At 38.7% G+C, this 19,802-nt stretch overlaps 1 protein-coding gene across 12 annotated transcripts in view; it reads right to left on the bottom strand.

The window, feature by feature from the left end:
- Nucleotides 1-19,802, bottom strand: part of PDE4D (phosphodiesterase 4D) — a 1,583,646-nt gene that overhangs the window by 15,411 nt on the left and 1,548,433 nt on the right. The gene's annotated exons all lie outside the window — the stretch shown is intronic.

The following is a 19,802-nucleotide window of genomic DNA, read 5'->3' as shown; positions in this document are numbered from 1 at the left end:
TGCACAAAGATAGCGTGAATTATTAGCATTTAGAGAAGAGAAAAAACTAATTTATAAACACACAAAAGGGTTGCCACACAATAAAACATGGTATTTTTTATCAATTAATTTATCATTAGCAGAAATGAATATGTATACTGATCAGAGATTAAAATGTAGTCTTTTCCCCCAAAGCAGGACTGAATAGATTTGAGTCTCCCAGACTATAGAGAAAATATTTGAACAAATAATACATAACATTTCCTTTTTAAAAGTTTTTTAAGTAGGGATTTACTGGTCTTCAGCATCCACAGAATTTACCAATTCATCACCACAAGTCCCATAAATACAATTAAAAATAGACCTGTTCAGCTGAAACATCATTGCTTCACAGTTTATTTTACTGGTTCCCTGGTGCCTACTTTATCCAAAGAAACTTATCTACCACCTGGAATTTATCTATCACCAGCACGTGGCATTATCAAAACTGGAATTCTCAATGTTATGCTTTCCTAGCCATTATTGCGTCTCAATGTATCTTCCTTTGACTTCCCAAATAACTCAAATACACCTTTTAATATACCTTAATATTTCTTTTAATGTACTAAACAATATATTTTCTTTATATAGAGCAACAACTAAATACTTGATCACAAAAAAGCCTTTAAAATTGTGAATTTCATCATAAATCCTCAATTAAGTCTGGGGTAAAGAGAGTAGTGAATCATCATTTAGTAAAGTCTGAAATGCATTTTTAACTCAATATTTAGTTTATTAGAATTAAAAAAAAAAAACTTTGGCTCTCTGCACAATTCATACCAAGGTGTTATATATAACTCAAGATACTTTGGCAAATCACTTCCAGAGTTAATTTTATTGATCATCTAAATTAGGTATCAGAATTGATCACTATAAAGTACGGGGATCAATAAAAAATTTCAGTATACTGTTGGATATAAGAAATGCATATTAGCATTTTCCTGCAGTCAAAACTGAAGAACCGTCTATAACCAACAGAGATACCTCTGGTTGTTAATTTACAGACTGACGATGCTCATTCTCAAACTCAGAAACACAAAGTTCACTTCTGTTGTGTATTTTTTTTTATAACTTGCTCTGATTAAAAAATGCATGTAGAACTCATGTATATCCTCACTGTCTCACTGCTAATAGCTGTATATAATTAGCTCTGCCTTTTTCCTTTGTGTGTATTTGTTGAAACATAGTTGACAATATCCTGGGTTTCTGGTATACAACATAGTGATTTGGTATTTTAATATTAATAGATTCTGTACCAAAGTTATTATAATATCATTGGTTATACTCTCTGTGCTGTATATTATATTTTGCAATGTGTGTATATTTACACGTGTGCGTGTGCACGCACGCACACACACACACATACACACACACAGTGGAATATTACTCAGCTATAAAAAAGGAGAATGGAATCTTGCCATTTGTGACAACATGGATGGACCTGGAGGGTTGTATGGTAGTGAAACAAGTTAAAGACAAATACTATACGTTATCACTTATATGCGGAATCAGAAAATGAATGAATAGAACAGAAACAGGCTCATAGATACAGAAAAACCAGTGGTTACCAGACTTGGGGAATAACGGATGGGTAAAATAGAAGAAGGGGATTAAGAGGTGCAAACAACCAGTTATAAGATAAATGAGTCACCAAATATATGCATATTTTATTTTTAAAATTGGCATGGTCACTGCTTTGTAGACTGCACAATACCAATTTTAAAATAAACATACATGTTGCTTATTGTCACTGAGCATTATATATTATGATCCACAGGGGAAAAAATAAAATTTGGAACCTTTTAAGAAAGTTCATAAAGATATTACCAAGTGTTCAAAACATTTTCTGCCCATTTTTTATGCAGTTATATTTTCTTAAACAATTCACAGGGTGTCATTTATGAATGCTTTAGATCATTTAACTCACACTGGCACATAGTAGATGCTCAATATTATTTGAACTCTATCTATCTCCTGGTTTCCTAGGCCTTTTATAGTGATCGTTTATTTTTATCATTGCAGGAATGGATGGAAGATCTAACTGTATTTAAACTAACATAAAATACATACCTAAATATCTAGCTCCCCTACCAATACCAAAAAATAATTTAGGGTATTATTCATATAGAAAATGGTCACTATATTAAAAAGCAGAGACACTACTTTGCCAACAAAGGTCAGATTAGTCAAAGCTATGGCTTTTCCAGTAGTCATGTATGAATGTGAGAGTTGGACCATAAAGAAAGCTGAGCTACAGAGAACTGATGCTATTGAACTGTGGTGTTGGAGAAGACCCTTGAGAGTCCCTTGGACAGCAAGGAGATCCAACCAGTCAATCCTAAAGGAAATCAGTTCTGCATATTCACTGAAGGACTGATGCTGAAGTTGAAACTCCAATACCTTGGGGCCATCTGATGCAAAGGGCTGATTCATTAGAAAAGAGCCTGATGCTGGGCAAGATCGAAGGCAGGAGGAGAAGGGGATGACAGAGGATGAGATGGTTGGATGCCATCACCGACTCAATGGACATGAGTTTGAGCAAGCTCTGAAAGATGGTGAAGGACAGGGAACCTTGGTGTGCTGTAGTCCATGGGGTTGCAAAGAGGGAGACACAACTCAGCGGCTGAACAACAAAAAACCATGCATGGGGGCTTCCCAGGTGGTGCTAGTGGTAAAGAACTGGCCTGTCAATGCAGAAGATCCCTGGGTCAGGAAGATCCTGGAGGAGGGCATGACAACCCACTCCAGCATTTTTGCCTGGAGAATCCCATAGACAGAAGAGCCTGGTAGGTTACAGTCCACAGGGTCACAAAGAGTCAGACACAACTGAAGTGACTTAGAACTCAAGTACCATGCATAAGGCCTAAAGGTAAGTAAATCTGTTTGATGAATGAAATTTTCTCCTGGAAAAAAATCTACTTTTTAGGCAAAATATATTCAAGAGAGTCTGCTAAACCTCTAAAACATGTATTTAATGAAATATCTCTTTGACATGAAATTGTCTATGCTATGAGATAGAAGTGGCCAGAGAGAACTGCCTGGTCATGACAAAATCCTTTCTTAAAAGTTAGGGAAATAGGTAAGATTTTCAGCCACTAGCCTAGCCTTTCTACAGTCTGTTTTACAGGAACCACTGTCCACCTGCCTTCCGTGCATTTCTTTCAATGTAACTAAAAAAATGCTGCAGCCTTGGTTGGGGGCAGTTGGTGCAACTCGAACAGTCAGATAGGAACCCAGTTTTTCTACAGAACTACTTTCTAACGTGTAAGCAGTTTGGTATAAGGAATACATTGCCATATGCCCAAGAAGAAAAACTGCATGTTATCTGCAGATATGCCACACAAATTACTGTATTTGACTGAAAGAACATGAAAAATGAAGTGTAGTTTTCTTGGCAGTTTGATTATACAGCTCATCAAAATAGCCAGTTGGTACAAATAACTAAAGCAAAAAATTCCAGTGAAAGAATTCTGTTGTACAGACTGATAAATGACACATTATATTCTGCTGATTATTTCTGCATCATATACCTATATTCCTAGACTATCCTTTTCCCTTTGTTCAAAACTCCAAAGCATGGGTGGAGAAAAACCCTTCATTGCACACCTGTCTCCCTCCCAGGACTTGGGAGGTGTTTCAAGGAAGTCAGCATTTTCTTTTAACATAATTAGATAACACAATATTTTAAGCAGACATCTTTCTTCCCAAAAGTATAGGAGATTTCCTAAAAACAATTTTCAGAGAGTCAATTAAATTATAGCACAAAGAACTTTTCTAAAAGGAATCAAAATTGTTTCTTTTCTTGTTTTTGCTACTGATCTAAGACATATAGTCCAAGGGAAGCTAAATTAATAATCCCCAAAATTACCATCAGTGCTTCCTCAACTGGTAGTTCCTCTTACAATTTAGTTTTGGAGTGTACAGCTGGATGTGCTAACAATAAATTAAATCGCTCAACAATCATTTTTAAATCCAAGTGGAATTTCTCTCATTTTAAGATAATTATTAACATAACTGTAAAATTGCCAGGGGGGGGAAATGATTAGAAAAGGTAATAAAATCTATTTTTCCTAGAATGCTTTCTGGGTTCTCAATTTATAGATTTAGAAGAGACAAAATATAGAACTGCTTTTCAAAAAGAACTGGTTGCAAAATGTAGAACAATTTAATTGAGCATTTAGATATCTTTAAAAGGGACCTCTAAATATTTTAGACTGATGAATTATTCTGATTGTTTCTGATCTAAACAGTCTGAAATGATATGTAGAGTTATTGTTACAACAAAGAATAAAGAGGAAGATCTCTAAGTGAATGCTTTCAAATCCTTTGTTCTCATTATGCATCAGAATGTCTGTCTGCAGCAAATATAAAGCGTAAAGGAAAGTGAAAATGCAGTTGAACTGAATACTGAATATTGCTTTTTCAACTCCAGTTATCCAATGTATGTTTATTTAAGACTGTCAAGGAAACAAAATTAAATAATAAAACAAAATTAAAGTATTTCCAAATTTAATCCCTGTACTTTCCCCTCATGCCAATGTGCTACTTAGTACATTACTATCTTCTAGTATATAATTAAGACAGTGGTTAAGGTCAAACATTAAGTAAATGCTTATTTTTCCCCACAACGTTCTGCTAAAAATCATTTGAATATGCTGCACTGTGATACACTACAAGTTTGGTGGATGCCAGCAATAAAAGCTAAAATAAACACTGTATTAGCTGCATAAAAACAAACCTTTCAAAATACATAGTAAGACTAAACACATGTATATCTGTCCTTCCTAAGTGTTTTTAGCAATATAATATTAAAAACACAAAGCTGCCAGCAAAAATTTCTGCAAAAAGCATTAAAATTCTGTAGATTCTCGAAGGTATTATCCATAATTATAACATGACTGTGAAGCCCTTCAAAAAGTATCAAATATGAGCTGTCTAGAAGCTAAGGAATGAATTCCAAAGAGACTTGGGGTGGGGGGATGCGTCTTTATTACTCTCTACACTTTTCTCTATTAAAAAGAAATTAAGCCAAGAAATGGCTAGCAAAATTCAAATAATGAAAATTACAAAATCTGGAATCTAGATTTTAAGGAAGGTGGAAAATCATGACTATTTGGACAACTAAAACTGAAATAAGTTTTCTCAGAATGCAAGTAAATCTCACAGGAAAGAGGAAATTTTGCTTTAAAAAGAAACAAAGAAAATGAAAAATATTTCAATCTGAGAGCCCTTAAAGTAATGGAAAAGGATTATCTAAAGATGTGTATTGTGATTTGCTCAAACATTCAAGAATAAACTCCAATTTCTGAAGTGATGCTTCATTTAGGACTGAAAAAGGTTTTTCCACCTCAAGTCTATATTAAGCAGATAGGATTGCCAGGTTAGCATTACCACAGGGCATGCAAGAAGCTTGCCAAGCAGGAATATAACCTTATTAAATGCAGTGTACTAAATCATTTTTTGAGATTAACAAATATAGCAGTATCATACAAATTTACATCTTTCAGTTTTACAAATAGATCAAGTGTTCATTTACATAAAATATCACCTAAAAATTAAATACTGTCAGTTTTAATGTAATCTATATCCAAAGGCTGGAAGAAAAAAAAAAACCTCCTCATCAGGTAAAAGTAGTACAGCTTTTTAGAAAGAGGCATAAATTAATTTTTATAAACTTTAAATGCTATATACTAATTAGAGCCCATGTACCGTTTATAATTTAGCCCAATTATTTATCTCCAATGGATTTAATTACATTGACACTTAAAAAAACACTCAAATCTATACAAAATAAAACAGAAGAAATGCTGAAAATTAAAAAGCTATTTTAACATACAAATTACAACTAATAAAAGTTATACAATCTCTCCTTATCTTGACCACTAAAAACACACATATCTTCTGTAGCTCATGTCTAAAGAAAAGTAAAAGATTGCTTAGAAAGCTTTACTCCATAGTAATTTATTAAAATTATTAGTTATGTAATCAGAGAAATCAGGAGTTTACAAAGGCTAAATAAATCTTACCTTTATGTAGCCCCAAGATACTGACAGTAAATAGTTTGCTTCAGGCATTTTTGATTGATTATATAGAGAGTAAGTTCTAAAATAAGTATATCTTCAAAACCTTGATACTTAGCAATCTCCACAAGCACGGAGTATGCAGATTTTTAAAGATTTTTGGTAATTAAGTACACATAAGAAAGCCTCGCATTAGATCCCATCCAGTCGGTTTCCCATTGAATACATGCCATTTGTAAAACTCCAGAATGCAACAGAATTCAACCACTATTCTGAATAAAGACAATTCATGTGATAAAGAAACATCTAAAGATCTAAGGGTCTGCATCTTTCTCTCCCTGAGCTCCAGGGCTTAATGAATAATGTATGTCAAGATGCTTAGCTGCAAGAAAGACTAGTTCTGTCAAAAGCTACCAAATAAGGAACTGCAGGGAAGCCAGAAAGAGTGACAAGAAACCCCTCCCATAAAACCCCAACTATGCACCAATCACATTGCGTTCCTGGGTCTATCAGGGGAGGGGGCGTGGACTAGGCCCAGGCTGCTCGGTGATTGGTTGGCAAGAGCGAACCTCTAGGGAGGAGGTTTTTCTCCTCACCTCTGGTAAACGCCATTTAATAATGGTATCCCTACAGCTGAGGCTGCCGCACGAAAAGATGAATGGGCTTTCCCTCTCATTGTGATGAATAACCACCATAAAACTCTGCAAAATTCATAGTTCATTCTTAAATAAGAATTGCCAATCCTTTCAGAGTCATTTCTATGAATTTTAATATTCTCTGACTTGTCTTCAAAATAAAAGTTGCTAGAAAAAATTTAAATAAAAGCTGCTCTAAAAATTGCAATCAGACATTTTAATTGTCACCCTCTGTCAAATCCAAAACAAGTGGTTTCCCCGGTGACATAGATACAACTGAAGTTCTTCCTCAGTCCAACCTAATAGCGTAGTGTAATTATAAAATAAAATTAATGTCCAGAATTCAAAAATGGAAGTGATACACGTCTTCACCTGTGTGGCATTGCTAGTCTTAGCTCCTCTTGTTTCTATTGTTATATGTGGTTGAGCTCCACAACCTTCAAAATCTAAGGGTGGGGATGATTTATTATAAATCTGATTGGAAGGAGGGGTGTAATCCTGAAAGCCAATGCACTGTATATGGTTCAAGAACGCAGAGCTCTGTGGACAGATTTCAGGATCTATATTTTGATCAAAAGAGAGCATTTTTATGATTGTGCACAGGTATAAGAGTGGCTCTTAAGAATACAGACTTGAGCTCAAAAGTAATCAGATCTTTTTTACAAGAAGTAAATAAGAAATCTAAATTCCTTCGGGAAAAAATAATCTTTTTCTACTTGGTTTTGGATAGCATTATTCAGTAACTTTTATATTAAAGAGGTCTTATGGATGAGAAATAAGGGAAGTAGCTTTTGCTCTATTTTAGCGTGAAGTTCTGTCCAGTCTACCTTTCCTCCATCTCAAGTTTGTTCCCACTTCTCTGTGTTTCTGTAACTTGTCGGTGTGGTGACTGCTCAGTGTTCCTACATCAGCTTTATCAGTCTCAGACAGCACACCCTCATCAGAAACATGCAACCCCTGCCTCTTTGAACTTCTATGGGTCCTTTGCTGCCAAAGTCTTCAGCTACAGTTCCCACCCAATGTGTTCATTCCCAAAGTCCCAAAATCTTCTACAAAAAAACAATGTTAAACTCCCATATTTCACTAAAACTGCTTCCAGAAGAATGCAAAGGTCCTCCCCTTTCACTATTCTCTCATTCTCCTCAACTTCTCTGAAGTGTTCAATAGTCTGATCACTCTCCCCCCTCTCACTCCCAGGACCTGCAGCTTCCCAATGAAGTTTTTCCTCCCACTTCTCTAACCTTTGCTGCCTTCAATTCATCCTCTAATCTAGGATACACACAAAGACTCTCTCCAGGGCAAACACTCTCTAATGACCTCTTCTAATGTGAAATTTAGGACCTGATGGAATGCCCTACCAGACACCTCGGACTTTTTCAAAATTGGTAGGTCCTTTTTCTATTTAAAGCAGCTCTTACTGTGATTACTCCCATTTCACTCAGTGGGCCCATATTCCAGTGTCTCAAACTGAAATCTATGACGCTTTCTTGCTATTCAATAGGTATTCCAAGTGAGTTGACCACTGTTAGATGTTTAATGTAATAATCCAACTGAATCCTTGAGAAACCCTGGTGTATTCCTGGTCTACCACATACCTTCCCTCCATACTGTTACAAAGTTCTGTCTTCTACAGAAGGCTTTTTCACTTACTCTTGTCCTTCCCATTCCCACTCCCATCATCTAAATCCAAAGGCTTTAATGGGTGAAAGAAGTGGAAAGGACTTTCAATATCATCTCTTCCAAACTCCTAATATCCACATAAAGTAATACCTAAAGAGACAGCGCTTTTCCAAAGTTCGCTCAAGTACTAAGAACACAGACTCTGAGTTGAAATCCTTTAGTGCATAACCCACAAGGAAGATTCTTACTCTGAGTGTGTCAGTTTCCTCATTTGTAAAATTGGTTACTATGGTCACTGGTCTCCAAAGATGCCTCCTGATGAGCCACACGCCCCTACACTGAATCTGAGCTGGCTTGGGTGACCAACAAAGGATGACGCCTATCTGTGGAGCCTGTCACAGGAAGTCTGGCAGCTCCCACCTTGGTCTCCATGAATGTGCTCTTGGGATCTCTGAGCCACCTTGTAACAAAGTGTGAGTATTCTGGGATTGCCATGTTAGGAGGAAGCCCATGCTAAGTTTATGGAGAGGTTTCTGGGAAAGGGACCCAGAGAAAGAAATGGTGGCGGGGGAGGGAGAAGGTGGGAGGAGAGAAAGACAGAGAAAATGGGCAAGCACATAGGCATACCCAGCTATTTCCAGCCCTACCAGCCATGCCAGCCCCAATCCAGACCTGAAAGTGAAGAATCTATCTTAGCCATCCAAGCAGTTGCCCTGTAGATGACTCCACCCCTCATCGCCATCTGACTGCAAGCACATGATGGATTCTTATGTGAGAATGCCGAGCCAAGCCCAACTAACCCATAAAACAATGAAAAATAATTTAAAAATAGATATTCTAAACCACAAAGTTTGAAGTAATATGTTATAGCAATAAATAGCCAGGACAATTATTATGAGGATCAAATGAGGTGTTATATGCAAAGCTTAGGCTTCCCTGGTGGCTCAGACGGTAAAGAGTCTGCCTACAGTGCGGGAGACCTGAGCTCGATCCCTGGGTCAGGAAGATCCCCTGGAGAAGGAAATGGCAACCCACTCCAGGGTTCTTGCCGGAAAAATCTCATGGATGGAGGAGCCTTGCCGGTTACAGTCCATGGGACTGCAACAGAGTTCGCCATGACTGAGTGATTTCACTTTCACTTTATATCCAAAGCACTGAAAACACCTGATACATAGTGATAAATAGATACTGGGCAATGATGATAACATCGATGATCATGATAAATCTTCCACTGCTGTGCCTACATTTTTTAACTTTTTATTTTTTATTGGGGGTATAGCTGATTAACAATGTTGTGATAGTTTCAAGTGGACAGCAAAGGGACTCAGCCATACACATTAGTTCAGTCCAGCTTAGTCACACAGTCGTGTCCACTCTGTGACCCCATGGACTGCAGCACACCAGGCGTCCCTGTCCATCACCAACTCCTGGAGCTTGCTCAAACTGACGTCCACTGAATCAGTGATGCCATCCAACCATCTCATCCTCTGCTGTCCCTTTCTCCTCCAGCCTTCAATCTTTCCCAGCGTCAGGGTCATTTCAAATGAGTCAGTTCTTTCCATCAGGTAGCCAAAATATTGGAGTTTCAGCTTCAGCATCAGTCCTTCAATGAATATTCAGAACTGATTTCCTTCAGGATTGACTGCTTTGATCTCCTTGCAGTCCAAGGGACTCTCAAGAGTCTTATCCAACACCATACATCAAAAGCATCAATACGTCAGCGCTCAGCTTTCTTTACAGTCCAACTCTCACATTCAGACATGACTACTGGAAAAACCAAAGCTTGGACTAGATAGACCTTTGTTGGCAAAGTAACATCTCTGCTTTTTTAATATGCTCTCTAGGCTGGTCACAGCTTTTCTTCCAAGGAGCAAGTGTCTTTTAATTTCATGGCTGCAGTCACCATCTGCAGTGATTTTGGAGCCCAAGAAGATAAAATCTGTCACTGTTTCCATCATTTCTCCATATATTTGCCATGAAATGATGAAACCCGATGCCATGATCTTCATTTTTTGAATGTTGAGTTTTAAGCCAGCTTTTTTCACTCTCCTCTTTCACTTTCATCAAGAGGCTCTTTAGTTTCTCCTTGCTTTCTGTGTAAGGGTGGTGTCATCTGCCTATCTGAGGGTATTGATATTTCTCTTGCCAATCTTGATTCCAGCTTGTGCTTCATCCAGCCCAGCATTTCTCATGATGTACCCTGCATAAAAGTTAAATGAGCAGGGTGACAATATACAGCCTTGACATACTCCTTTTCCTATTTGGACAGTCTGTTGTTCCATGCCTGGTTCTGACTGTTGCTTCTTGACCTGCTTACAGACTTCTCAGGAGGCAGGTAAGATGGTCTGGTATTCCCATCTCTTGAAGAATGTTCCAGTTTGTTGTGATCCCCACAGCCAAAGGCCTTGATGTAGTCAATAAAGCCGATGTTTTTCTGGAACTCTCTTGCTTTTTCAATGATCCAACAGATGTTGGCAGTTTGATCTCTGGTTCCTCTGCCTTTTCTAAATCCAGCTTGAGCATCTGAAAGTTCTTGGTTCATGTACTGCTGAAGCCTTGCTTGGAGAATTTTGAGCATTATTTTGCTAGTGTGTGAGATGAGTGCAATCGTGCAGTAGTTTGAACATTCTTTGGCATTGCCTTTCTTTGGAACTGGAATCAAAACTGACCTTTTTCAGTCCTTTTCCATATGTGGCCACAGCCATACATATACATGTATCTATTCTCCCTAAATCCCCCTCCCATCCAGGCTGCCACATAACATTGACCAGAGTTTCATGTGCTATACAGTAGAAGATGCCTACATTTGTAAACTCCTGGCTTATCCTTTGTAAAGGATAACATGTATACATACATACATATATATATATATATATATATATATATATATATATATATATACACTTGTTTCCTTCCAACTATATCAATTCATTCCATGCATCAGACTCAAAACACTGTAATTGCTTCTTTACTCATGTCCTTTGGCTTTTCTCCATCACCTGCTTACTGATATCAACTGCCAGACCAACTTTCCTCAAACTCAGACTCAGTCTGCCACTCTGAAGCCAGTGGCTGACAGCTCAATGTCACCCACTTCAACATATCTGGACTCCTCTGGAAGCTCCGGCCTGACACTGGCCTTAATCCATGAGTTTAAGCTCTTTCCACTCTTGCTCTGTTCCCAACAGGCTACTATTCCACCCATCCCTATGATGAAGCTCTCCTTTTTTGGGGGGTGGGGCGGGGGCACACCCTTTGGCTTGTGGGATCTCAGTAGTTCCCCCAACCAGGGACCGAATCCGGGCCATGGCAGTGAAAGCCTGGAATCCTGACCACTAGGCTGCCAGGGAACTATCAGTACCCTCCTAACTAACTTTTATTTTATCTACTTCAAGCTGGTCTTTCGAAGTCAAATTTAAATCATTCAAAATACACCTCAAAACCAAATATTTCAGCCCTTCACCAAACTCTTAACTATTCTATGAAGTGATGTGAAGTGAAGTCGCTCAGTCGTGTCTGACTCTTTGCAACCCCATGGATTGTAGCCCACCAGGCTCCTCGGTGCATGGGATTTTCCAGGCTTGAATACTGGAGTGGGTTGCCATTTAACTATTCTATAATCACTCTTTAAAGATTACTTATTACTCTATTATATTCCAGACACTCTCCTGGATATGGGGGCATAGCAGTGTGAACAAAGGTTTTTCACCTGGAGCTTACATTCGACAATTAACTCCGTACATACGTATGTCATTAATGGTAGGTGCAATAAAGAAAAAGAAATGATAAGGAGGGTAAGAGGTATCAGGGATAAAGGTTCCTGTCTTATATGATGATCAAAGAAAACCTTTGATGAGATGACACGTGCTCAGAGACCTGAAGAAAGAGAGGGAGCAAGTCTTATGGATTTCTGGCGGTAGAGGGGGTCAAGCAATGGATCTGCGGAGAGCAAAGGCTCTGAGGCAGGGGGGGCGTTCTTGGCTTTATTGGACTTACTGCCCATTTTTTGTTTCCATCTATTAATCTATTGGTTGCTGAGAAAGATTGAAGGCAAAAGGAGAAGGGGGTGGGAAAGGATGAGATTAGGTTAGATAGCATCACCAACTCAGTGGACACAAATCTGAGAAAAAAATAGTGCAGGACAGGGAAGCCTGGCATGCTGCAGTCCATGGGGGTGAAAAGAACTGGAGCTGACTTAGTGACTGAGCAACAACAGCAATCAATCTAACTTATTCTTTGATGAATTTTGAACTATTAATAAGTTACTTCTTTCTTTGTGCAACAAATATTTTTTAATTCTGAAATGAAATTCTTAAATATTTTTTCTACATACACCTTTTACTAAATATATGCACACATACTTAGCAATCCTTATCTAGATACTTAAAAAAATTTGTGTAATGGCTTACCAGTAACACAAAGGGGTCACAAAAGAGTCAGACATGACTTAGTGGCCCAACAACAAAAGTTGAAAAAAGTAATTTATAAATTAAACATTGCAAAATTAAACACTTGTACATGATTACATTAAAAATAAAAAGACACAGTAAAAGTTTGTATCTTATTTTCACTTACTGTGTGATCTCGGGAAAGTTATTTAAACTTTCCATGCTTCGGTTTACTCATCTGAAAATGAGAATAATAATAATACCATCTATCTATGTTGTTGGGAGTTTTAATTAGTACACATATGTAATCTACTTGGGCTTCCCTGGTGGCTCAGATGGTAAAGAATCTGTCTGTGATGCAGGAGACCCGGGTTTGATCCCTGGGTTGGGAAGAACCCCGCCCCACCCCCAAGAAGAGAATGGCAACCCACTCCATTACTTTTGCCTGGAGAATTCCACGGACAGAGGACTCTGTCAGGCTTAGTCCATAGGTTTCAGAATCAGACACGACTGAGCAACAGAGCACTAAGTGCTCTGATTCCTCTGATGTAGAGAATTACCATCAATGTGACGGCAACATGGAAATAATTACCAGAGTGCTGTATTGGAGGGATGATCTTTTTCCAAAATGGTGAGGGGCTCTTGGAAAGATTTTCAAATTAACAAAGTGCACTTATCCCTTAAATTACACTGCGATTGCATTACTCAAAATGTACTGTGGATTAGCACCATACAGAAAACATTTTGCATTTATATGTAAAAAGTAGTTGTGCTCTAGGCTCAGATAATCATAAGTGATTATTTTTACATTTGTGAATGGTTTCTGGGACACAGAAAAATAGTCCCTGATGAAGGACTATCCCGGAGACTAGTTACTCCCTGGCTCCTGTCCATGAAATGCCAGGAGTACTCTGCCACCAGTGTACCTGAAATTTCTTCAATTTTCCTAGTGTTAAGAATCACTTTTCTAATTGTGTCAGCTACTTTGAACTTTGCCTCCTCAACCAGGGTGGAGGACACTTGAGGCAACAAAGATATGTTATTTTTTCTTCATATTTCCCAAAGTAGTGAACCACAGGCAGAAAAAGATTCAACTGTAGGTCTCTGATCTGCTGTAGTAGGGGACATAATGGTAATAGTACACAGTAGTAGCAATAACAATAATGTCAAGTAAAAAGTACTTAGGAAGGTTTCCATATTTCTAGGGAATAAGAAATCTTTTAATCTCCGAGCGAAATTAAAATTCATTTCATTTTTTCCCATTATAAGAAACAGACCAGATGCTCCTTCCAATTGCCACAGTAGTAAAGCCTGCAGAAGGAAATCTAAACAACTCAGAAGAAAATATGGATGAAACCAGAGAGATACAGATTTATAGATGAGACTTGGTTTCCGATCATTCTAATGAGGAAATTGTTAACAAGTATGTTACAGCATTTACTAGGCACCTACTATGCACCAAGAGCTTCATTTATCTCTTATCTCTAATCTCTGCAACATCCTGAATAGATGGATATTATCCTCATTTTAAGGTGAAAAGACAGACACTCTTAAATGGCCAATAACTTGCCCTGGACGTGGAGGGGCTGAGACGCAAGTCCAGGTCTCTTTAGTCTTTGCTCTTTATGGTGGATGAATATCTTGCATATAATTACGCTGATCCAAACTATGATAAATGGTATGAATTTAGGAGTGGACTCATTCAGTCTTAATCCTTATGCTGACTCCGCCTACTAACTAGTGAGGAAGCTGGCGCCCAGAGAGAGAGACTGGCAGCCTCACCTGATGGTGAGACCTTCTTATATGCGCAAGTGCTGTATGAACGAGACACAGATGCATAGGGAAACCTCAGGCTTCCTGATTAGTACTTTGCTCCTCTCAGACATCCAAGTGATTTTATATATGAACAAGTGCGTGTCTGTATGTGTACCAGAGTAGAAAATATATATATATATATATAAAATTTCCTTCAACATTCAGTTTTCTTTTTCTAATAATAATCCTCAGAATCTCTAGAGGCCACTCCTATTTTATTCTATACTTTCTTGGTCCTCAAGCAATATCCCAAGCAATCAACATTTGTGGACTATTTCAGGATATTTAAAACTCTGCTCATGGAGTTGAAGTCTTCGATATACTAACACATTCTGGTATCACTGCCTTTGCAACCAAGGTCAACAAAGATAAGACATTTTTGAACAGGGAAAAAGAAAAACAAACCAAACTGTGAGCAAACTGAGGCTCAGAAGTTCCAGTGTCTTGACCAAGGTCACAAAGCCAAACAGCAGGGATAGAATTTGAACGCAGGCTGTCTGGCTTCAGAGTACTCCAAATTGCCAAAAAAAAAAGGTATTTTAGGCATTAATCCATATTTACCCTAGCGTCTATGAGCAATATGTCTATTAACATAATTAATTCTAAGATGGGGCTTCCCTGATGGCTCAAATGGTAAAGAGTCTGCCTGAAATGCAGGAGACTTGAGTTCAAACCCTGGGTCCAGAAGATCTCTGGAGAAAAGAATGGCTACCCACTCTAGTATTCTTGCCTGGTGAATCCCATGGACAGAGGACCCTGGTGGGCCCTCTGGGCCTCTGCGTTCCTCATGGGAACGCAATCTATTATTACACTTAAAATATTTACAAATTATTTAAAGTAGTGTTATCGACTCTTAGATTTCTCCAAACCAAGGGATATTCCTGGCAACAGCACTATTTTTGGTAAGATGTACATCTTAAAATAGTTGATCCTATAATCAGTTACATTTATTTTACACCTTTCTACTGAGGATTGAAGTTCTGGGAGTTTTAATCAAGACACAAATCTACACAGAGTAGGCTCACCTATTCAATACTGCTCGGCTTAAGATATGCAAATCTAATTGCTGTAAAGAAAGAATTCTGAGGCGGGATTAAACTGCAGGTATTGAATACAATGACGACTGCATACCACTGTCTGTAAAACCACTAAGTGGTCTTTTGCTTTCAGATGCCTTAAAAATAGTTCTGGAGGCAAACAATGATTGGTAATTAACTGACAACCTGTCTTTCAAATAACATAATTTTATTATCTATTTTTTACATTATTAAAACTACATTTTCTTTGCTTAATAGTGCAAAACCAACCACCACACAAGTAAATATACCAAATTTGTTTGTATTTACTGCCCTCTAGTGATAATGGAGCCAAATGTGATTTAAAGATCAGCTCTGTTCTTGAAGGGCCATCACATTTCAGAACACAAAAACATACCTTATGAATATTTTGGAGACTTGAGATTAAGAGGAACTCCTGGTTGATCTGGGGTTTAGCTTTTTTTCAGGTTGATTTTTTTGAAACCAAAAATCATCTGAAAAGCTAAGAATCACTCTTTAACTTGATTTGAAAGTTTCCACCAAACACTAGTTTTATTTAAAGCAGGAAAAACCTAATGTTTATTGAGACAGAAATTCTGACGTAAGAAACTATTTTTGTTGAAAGGTTCCTTGAAGATGAAATAACAGGACACTGATATGATGGGATCTTTATTTAAATTTCTCTTACACATTATCTCATTAAATGTTAGCATAGTATTAACTGTATTGTTAATACAGTTTGAATTATACAGAGTAGATACAGAGTTTTCTATGCTCACAGCTAAGTAGTAAATCCAGCTGAAGCCACCACCACCACCACCATTATCATCATCATATCTACTAAGGACTTTTGTTTCACTGAAGAACAGTAAAGGCAAAGAATGTTTGCACAAACCTCATATAAATGACGGAGAAGGCAATGGCACCCCACTCCAGTACTCTTGCCTGGAAAATCCCATGAACAGAGGAACCTGGTAGGCTGCAGTCCATGGGGTCGCTAAGAGTCAGACACGACTGAGCGACTTCACTTTCACTTCTCACTTTCATGCATTGGAGAAGGAAATGGCAACCCACTCCAGTGTTCTTGCCTGGAGAATCCCAGGGACGGGGGAGCCTGGTGGGCTACCGTCTATGGGGTCACACAGAGTCGGACACGACTGAAGAGACTTAGCTTAGCATATAAATGAAGCTTCTACAAAAATAATCTTGTATGAAAGAGAATTTCCTAATTATGGAGAAAATATATACACTGTGTGATTTCATTCATGACATTCTGGCAAGGGAAAACTATAGATAGGGACAGTCAGGTCACTGGGTGACAGCTACTGAGAGCAAGGGGAGGGGAATGACTACAAAGAAGCAAGAGAAAACTTTTTGGGCAATAGTAGTTTTCCAATTGTGTAACCTGTCAAAACATATTCAGGAGCTGCTGCGTGCATGCTCAGTTGTGACTGATTTTTTTGTGACCCCATGGACTGAAGCCTACCAGGCTCCTCTGTTCATAGGACTGTCCAGGCAAGAACACTGAAGTGGGTTGCCATTTCCTTCTCCAGGGGATCTTCCTGACCCAGGGATCAAATCCGTGCCTCCTGTGTCTCCCGCACTGACAGGCAGATTCTTTACCTGCTGAGCCATCTGAGGGATATAGTAATGAATAAGACAGAAGAGTTCTCTGTTCATGGAAGTCTTGGACTCTTGGGGCCAAAAGACAAAAAACAAGCAGACAAAAAACTGAGTGACAAACATGTTGGATGAAAGAAAAGGAGGTAATATGATGCCACGGTGGTAGACCATTAAATACTCAGGAAGGTAACATCCGAGATGAGATACTGATGACTAGAAAAAGCCAAAAGATTTGAAGCAAAGTATGCTGAGCAAGCGCTGGAAGAAAACAGCCAGCCTGACAAAGGACAGGTATGCAGAATGAAATGGGAGGTGGGTCAGGGCAAGATCATGTGGGTCCCTGCAAGCCTTCCGGAGGGTGCGGGGTACCACCAGAAGGTTCGGCACAGGGAGTAACACGAAGTGACTTACATTTTAAAAAACTGTCTCTGTAGAGGATGGTACACAGAGAAGCAAAAGCAGATAGAAGAGGAAGAAGCACTTGAGGAAGGGTTGATAAGACTTGAATCGCTGGAAGTGAAGAAATAAGAATCAGCTCCTAGACTCTCAGCTCTGAAAGGATATTTGTGCCATTTGTGGAGATGGTGAAGTACAGGTGAGGGGCAGATTTGGACAAGGATAAATAAGGAGAAAGACAGTCCTATGAATTAAATGCAAGAAAATTTAAGTACATGAAATGAATTTTTTTTTTTTTTACTGTTGAGGGACAGTAACCCCCAACCCCCTCCTCCAGTTCTTCACAGGCTGGATAAGGAAGGCTGCCAGATGGAAGTGTTGAATGTCTGGTGCTGCTAAGTCACTTCAGTCGTGTCCGACTCTGTGCGACCCAGACGGCAGCCCACCAGGCTCCCCTGTCCCTGGGATTCTCCAGGCAAGAACATGGGAGTAGGTTGAATGTCTAGTTACTTTCCTATTCTCTAATGATTTACATTAGGATAGACCACTTTCATCCAAATCTTTTAATATGTTTTTAGAATAGCTCAATAGAAATCATCAACAGATGAGAGTTCCCTCTTCAAAGCCTAAGAAAGGTAAGACAACAAAACCAAAACAGAATCTAGCGTCACAGCTGGCAATATTTTTATTAAAATAATATGTCTTATTTAGGTGTTTTAGTTGGAATCAAGATTGCCGGGAGAAATATCAATAACCTCAGATATGCAGATGACACCACCCTTATGGCAGAAAGTGAAGAGGAACTAAAAAGCCTCTTGATGAAAGTGAAAGAGGAGAGTGAAAAAGTTGGCTTAAAGCTCAACATTCAGAAAACGAAGATCATGGCATCTGGTCCCATCACTTCATGGGAAATAGATGGGGAAACAGTGGAAACACTATCAGACTATATTTTTTTGGGCTCCAAAATCACTGCAGATGGTAATTGTAGCCATGAAATTAAAAGACGCTTACTCCTTGGAAGGAAAGTTATGACCAACCTAGATAGTATATTGAAAAGCAGAGATATTACTTTGCCAACAAAGGTCCTTCTAGTCAAGGCTATGGTTTTTCCAGTGGTCATGTATGGATGTGAGAGTTGGACTGTGAAGAAAGTTGAGCAATGAAGAATTGATGCTTTTTTTTTTTTTTTTTAAGAATTGATGCTTTTGAACTGTGGTGTTGGAGAAGACTCTTAAGAGTCCCTTGGACTACAACGAGATCCAACCAGTCCATCCTAAAGGAGATCAGTCCTGGGTGTTCATTGGAAGGACTGATGCTGAAGCTGAAACTCCAATACTTTGGCCACCTCATGTGAAGAGTTGGCTCGTTGGAAAAGACCCTGATGTTGGGAGGGATTTGGGGCAGGAGGAGAAGGAGACGACAGAGGATGAGATGGCTGGATGGCATCACCAACTTGATGGACATGAGTGTGAGTGAACTCTGGGAGTTGGTGATGGACAGGGAGGCCTGGCGTGCTGTGATTCATGGGGTCGCAAAGAGTCAGACATGACTGAGTGACTGAACTGAACTGATGCATTAGTTACCAGTTCCAGGAACACTCAGCAAAGGTCAGTCAGCAAACAGGTCTGCTCTGAAGGAGCTTACCTATTAGTGTGTGAGAGACAGAAGGCAAACAGGTGTGCATAGTCCCAATCCCACCTTCCTTTTATATGCCTTCCAGAGGCTGGACACAGGAAAAGTCCACATCCTAGATGCCCGTATAGCTGGAGTTTCAGATATGGATTTACATCTTCCAATCAGAAGAACTCTTGTGCTCCTTCCCACAAATTAGCTGTCAATCTGACTGCTATTTCTTTGTAGATAATCTGCCCCTTCTCTCTGGCTGTGTTGAGATCTATTTGTTTCTGTGATTTCTCTGGGAAATATCTGGATGTGGGTTTCTTCTACAAACATTTCTGGCTTGGAATTCACTGGACTTCTAGAATATGTCCTCTTCCCCATTCTCTCTATTCTTTTCTGGAATTCAAATTAGGCATGTGTTGCCATTTTGCTGGAAAGTCTTACCATATATGAAGTGCACTGTATTTTACTATAAAATAAGCATAAAGCTACATAACTGTCACTAATACTATAGCTATCATTTTTCTTCAAGATATTGCTTTAAACATTTTTAATTGCTTTAAGCATTTTAAATTAAGTATGATTATTCTTGTATCTTGGAGAAGGAAATGGCAACCCACTCCAGTGTTC

Source organism: Ovis canadensis, chromosome 16 (genome assembly GCF_042477335.2).
Source record: "Ovis canadensis isolate MfBH-ARS-UI-01 breed Bighorn chromosome 16, ARS-UI_OviCan_v2, whole genome shotgun sequence".
Classification (NCBI taxonomy): Eukaryota; Metazoa; Chordata; class Mammalia; order Artiodactyla; family Bovidae; genus Ovis; species Ovis canadensis.
The sequence above is the reverse complement of the archived record's forward strand: the minus strand, read 5'-3'. Positions and strand labels throughout refer to the sequence as shown.